The sequence below is a fragment of the Pyxicephalus adspersus genome, chromosome 5 (genome assembly GCF_032062135.1).
Source record: "Pyxicephalus adspersus chromosome 5, UCB_Pads_2.0, whole genome shotgun sequence".
Classification (NCBI taxonomy): Eukaryota; Metazoa; Chordata; class Amphibia; order Anura; family Pyxicephalidae; genus Pyxicephalus; species Pyxicephalus adspersus.
This window is the reverse complement of record NC_092862.1, coordinates 33,947,842-33,953,841: the sequence shown is the minus strand read 5'-3', so window position 1 is coordinate 33,953,841 and position 6,000 is coordinate 33,947,842. Positions and strand designations below refer to the sequence as shown.

At 40.3% G+C, this 6,000-nt stretch overlaps 1 protein-coding gene across 1 annotated transcript in view; it reads left to right on the top strand.

The window, feature by feature from the left end:
• The first annotated feature begins 2,266 nt into the window (after positions 1-2,266).
• Positions 2,267-6,000, top strand: part of SGK3 (serum/glucocorticoid regulated kinase family member 3) — a 45,624-nt gene continuing 41,890 nt past the window's right edge. The window contains exon 1 of the mRNA XM_072411094.1: positions 2,267-2,414. The gene's annotated coding sequence lies outside the window, so the exon portion shown is untranslated. The remainder of the gene's footprint in view (positions 2,415-6,000) is intronic.

The following is a 6,000-nucleotide window of genomic DNA, read 5'->3' as shown; positions in this document are numbered from 1 at the left end:
TCCTTTCCAACGAGAAAAGACTGCACGATGCATGAACGATGCTGTACATACAGCACCGTTCATGCTCTATGGAGAGGGGAGGGGGAGAGCGACGGAGCGGCACCCTGCTGCGCGCTCTCCCCTTCCCTTTCATTAGGATCGGTCGTCGTCCATCGTCCATGGATCCGCCAGGACGGTCGTCGGACGATGGACGACGACCGACTGTACACACGGCAGATTTTCGCCCGATAATTGGCCGATACCGATTATCGGGCGAGAAAAATTTGCCGTGTGTACGCAGCTTTACTCGCAAATTTCCTTGTGCATGGCTAACATAGGATATGTAAATTATTAAAGTCAGGTTATGTTCTGTGGACAAGTGTATTTCAAATCAAAAAAGCAGTTTTGCTACAATATTTATTTATTGTGTACAAGCTACAGTTCTGAAACCCACCAATGCAATTTTCCAGGTAAATGGGACCCATTATCATTCTACCCACCTTTAGCCAATGATATTATGAACAACCTGCCCTCCTTGGTACATCATCTAGTCATCCTGGGTTCATTGTACAATGATGCAAAGAATAGCATTTATTTTTTTATGTCAGCGGACTCTCTTTACCATTGAGGACTGCCCACTAATGCCACAAAATCAAAAAAAGAAATCTGCTGAGACTTTAGGTGGCTGACCAGAATGCCAGAAAGAAGTTTGCATACAAAAATTGAATAACCTCTTTTTATTTCTTTCCCAGTATATTCACATTGTCTAACACTTCACTAAACCCCAGATATGTGAATATGAAGCAGTGGGTTTAAATAAACAAGATGGCACACCCCATGCACGCCCCAGTACACATGCCTGCACAGAAGGAAGTTTCTCTTGCTTGAACGATCGCAGCTACCACCATTTGCAGGTGTCATTCAGTTAAACTTTGCTACAGCGAAAGAGATGTTATAAGTAAAAATAATAAATGTAAAAAATGTTTTAAATAAAATATGTTCCTATTTAGTCCCTTAGGTAAAAAAAAGAAAGACAAAGAGAAAAGACTGGGGTTTTAAGTGGATAAATTCCAAAATATATTTAGTATGAATCCTTATATACCATATGAGTAGGGTAATACAATATTTACAGTGATGATTTTTTGAACAGGTAATATAAGCTTGGGTCCCCTATGTGAAGACACAAGGGAGGATGCCAGATTTACTTGATATCAGTATGGTGGTTCTAGTGGAGCCTGGGATCACCAGGTTGTCCTAAGGAGGGGTAAACTAGACCAGATTGGAAACAGAGCAGATCAAAACCCCCATGCTAATCAGAAGTATAGAATTTCAAGTGTGGAGCAGCCTGGACAATACAGCGAGACAGAGACCTATATTTTAAATAAAAAAAAAATGCATTTAAATAATTGTACGTGTTAATGAATATATAACTTCAGTAAGGGTTGTTGAGATGGGTGATTAAACTCACATTTCACATCTTACAATAACTTATAAAATTGAAAGTAACCGCCAAGCACTCCTAATATTGGTGATTTGAATGAAATAGTGGGAATGGCACTTAGCAGGCGGGACAGTTTCATTGCAGCTTTTGAGCGGTGCTGAGATGTTACAGGAAATGCCTTCTGGTCATCAGAGAGACCTAAATGTGAACACATTCCAAAAGCCTGTCAAGCATATGAAAGGTGTTTTTTTAAGCATTTGTGAGGAAGAATAACAAATGATGTGTTTCTGCTTTGTGTACCCCTCTAGTTCTGGTGCAAGACAACCACAACCCTAGAAAACTGCTCTTATAGCCCCAAATGGGTGGGTTTAGTCTTGCTGCAGGATCAAGCAATCACAGAAATGGAAATATTGCACCTAAAGAAGCAGCGCTTGCACATTTGACAGCCGGCGGCAGTGAGTAGTACTGAACCGCTTACTGCTGACCCAAATTATTTTCTAATATATATTTTATTTATTATTGGTTTGCAGCAGTTGGATGCTACATGTACGCAGCGGCTGTTCACTGGCATGAGGAAGCGGTAACAGCCAAACTGCCTATCCTAACCGCCTGTAACTGCTCCGAGCGGTTGAAATTGGGTGTCTGTGTGAACAAAACCTGGACTGGAATCCTCCTAGCTGCTCTGAAGTTAGCCTTATCTCAATAAATGATACAACTTTGACATAAGTGTGAAGTTTACAGTTTGGTGAATGTAATACATGGCAGGCAAGGAGTTAAGGGGATTCCTGAAGCTTCCTGAGTATGGAGAAGAGCTGACAGGAAACGTGTGTGTGTGTAGCACAGTATGTGTAGCACAGTGTGTGCCTGTCATGGCTCGGCCTGCACACAGGAGGAGCTGTGCTGACACGTCACAACACAAGAGACATTTGTAAACACAGCTCATAGGAAGAGACTGCAAACTTCATCCAGGGCGGCTGCTGGAGGCCGGCTTGTGGTATGTAATACATGGCTGCTCACACAACTCATAGACTATTACTAGCATGGGCTGGAGGGAATGGACTGCTGATAATTGTTGTAGTTACTCAGATGAATGTGGAGTGGAGAGGACTTTGTTCAATGCAGGCATTATATATATTCACCGAACTTCTCATGTATTGTGACATTGTGTGCAAGGAATGTATGGTGAGGGAAATGTGTTCACCCTCCCATCATTTGTTCTGGTCTATATGGTGCTGAGTTGTGTTAAGTGTTGTTAAATGTCAGTAATTGTGTCAAATGTAGTTGTTGGAGCAATCCCGGTGTTGGTCACACATTACCATGTGATTACACAACACAGTGTAGGTGTTAAAAGAAGACACAATCTGACTGTACAAGGATCTTTAAGATTTCTATTTACATTATATTCTGACTGTTTGATCCTCTTAACAATTGACGTACACCCTATGTTCTGACTGTTTGATCTCCATTACAGTGGACGTACATACTACCTTCTGATTGTTTGATCCCCTTTACAGCAGATGTACACCTGACATTCTGACCGTTTGGTCCCCTTTACAGTGGACGTGCAACCTATGTTCTGACTGTTTGAACTCTTTACAGTGGAAGTACACCCTACATTCTGACTGTTTGCTCCCCTTTACAATGGACATACACCCTGCCTTCTGACTGTTTGATCCCCTTTACAGCGGATGTACACCTTATGTTCTGACTGTTTGATCCCCTTTACAATAAACGTACACCCTACATTCTGACTGTTCAATCTCCTTTACAAAAGACGTACACCCGACATTGTGACTGTTTGATCCCCTTTACAGTGGACGTACACCCTACCTTCTGACTGTCTGTCCGACCTACTTTAGGGGCTCTATTTATAAAACAGGGAATCCGGCATTCCTTCAGACATTTCCTAGTGGGAATCAATTCCTCCATTGAAACACATAGACCTGGAAGATTCCCACAGGGAATGTCAGATTCCTTGTTTTTAAATAGAACCGAAGTGTGCTATGCACCCCCTACTTTCTGATTTGACTTTTTCAGCTCAACCTAAATAAGAGATGAGTATGTACCATATGAAACAAATGTTGTAGTTCTAGGTGAATATAAGGGGGTATTACAATCAGATAGCAATGTGTGTGTGAGAGATAACACACTGGACTTTGAAGATCTGGGATACTTGTTGTCCCTTTGCACAATCTGCTATGCACACTTCCTGTCAGCATATTGCTGGTGAACAGAATGTTGATCTGTTGGAATCTGTTCCTCTGACCTCATGACACAGCAAATTAGTAACATGCAATGTAGTTCTCCAACATAACATTAAAAGGATCTTCTGATCAGTGCCATACAAGATTTACATGCTTTTCTATATTTATATTAGAATAATGTGTGAAAGGTCTGTGGAACTTTTGTGAAAATTTTATACATTGACCTTTAAAGTGGACCTATTACCAAAATGTTTACTTTATATAAAAGGATAGATAACCTTTTTATATAAGGTAAAACTTATGTATTTTCTTTATAAAAAAGGGGAAGCCCCTCTTGTTGTCTTTACCTTTGCAGCAGTAAAGGCAGAAAGTGAGGACAGAGCCTCTTGGGATACATACATCACTTGTCCCAGGAGGCTTCTGACATGCGCAGAAAGGGTTTTCTGAAATTTCCTGAAATAGAGGGAAAAAAGTGCCCATGTGAAATTGGCACTCTTTATATTTTTTCCTATTTTCAGCAGGCTATGTCACCCGTTTTCATGCCTGCGCAGTGCAAGATTAGGTGACGTAGCAAGGAAACGCTTTCTCCGCGTGGGACAAAGGAGGATTTCAGAACCACACGGGACCAAATCAAGGGAAATCACTGGAGTGATTGAGGTGTCTGCAGAAGTTAAGGTGTTTTTTTTTTAATTATTATTATTTTAAGTTAAGTTTTGCTTTAAGGGTTTATTCAGACCTGTGGTATTAAAAAAAAATGGGAGGAAAATCTTTTTTTCTTCTGTCATTTGTAAACGCTAAGTTGCAAATGCTTGTACAGGCCTTTTTAGTAATTATTAAACACTTCCCATTCAGGTCTGTTGAAAATCTGTTGTATTTGGAATTAGCTGCTTTACCGCAACACACGTTAAGGCACCACAATTCAGTGGAACATAGTGAATGGGCCCTAACCACTAAACAGCCAATGAGAGCCAGGGAATGCATGCGGGGCAGAGCAGGGACTTCCCAGAGCTATAGTTGGGTGACATCTGGGTATAACATGTTTTTTTCTTATTATAAAGGTGATAAAAGATTAGACAGAGTTTAAATCCTGCATGCCCATTTTATGCAGTTAGACCCATATTTATATATTTATTAAAATCAGTGTAAAAAATGAAGAAAAGAGAAAGGGAAAGCAGAACATATTTTTATTATATGATCATTCTGTGTTGCCTAATTGAATAGCACTAACACATTGTGGGTGTACCTTGTAGAAATTTTTACTGCCAACATTACATTGGCATCAGTTCAGGGGCTTTTTGATGGATTGCTATTGAATGGATTGCCATGACAAGCGGCAGAGATAGCAACACCTGTAGTGTAGGGACCCCAGGATTGGAAGGATTAATTGTTTAATGTCCATATTCTGGGCATAGGTGTGCTTTAAACTAAAATGTACTTAAATTCTTAAATATAGCAATACTTAAGGCATAAATAAAGCAAATACATTTTTGGTAGAGGGAATAGTAAAAAAAAAACTCTTTTAGTTTATTTTTAACTATGCCCCACTAGGGTGATTTCCCTTCACATCCTTATTCTAGTAAGCTAATATATAGTAAATGTAGTTGTAAAAAAAAAAAGCACGGATTGGCCTATGTTTATTTTTTCTTGGTCTGCAAAACTGGGCATTGCAGGGGATGTCATTTGTCTTGTTAAATTGTTCCCCTTCTGTATCTCCAAATGTTGGGAGGTAGAAGAAAGGCAGAAAAAACTTCCCAAGTGAAGATCTCCCCATCACAAATAAATGTACGGTTTATCCCTTACTTTTCATGATGATGGTCTCCAGAACCAGTGGAGAAAGTAAATTCTCCTAATTGCCACACAGACCCCAATAACAACCCGACTGGGGCCTTATTTGTGTATCCAAATCTAAAATAAATATGTTGGCATTAGATACACTTGGGCAGTAAAAGGGCATTAAAATAGCCCATCACTTACCTCTGTAGCTGATTGGAATGTGAAATAATTCATCCTTGAAGATCACAACCAAGACTCTGAAGTTGGCTTCTGCACTGCATGTGTTATTACATCCCATGGTTAGTGCATGTAACAAGTGTTGATGTGCAGTGGTGCCAACACATCTTGCCAGCGGACCTAAAGTGTGATCGTAAGCTACAGCTGTGAAGTAGGCAGTACATTGAAATTAGGGAATTTTTGGTGAGAACGGGACAAGGATCCAAGGGGTTCCTAAAGGCTTAATTTGAATATGGTACTTGTCTGTACTACCACGTTATTGTTACCTGACAACAGCCTAGGGAATTTGCAGCCAAACTTTTCCATACATCCCCATTGGCACATACAGCCTCACTGGCCAATAGGGACATGTGGAGGGTAGAAGGC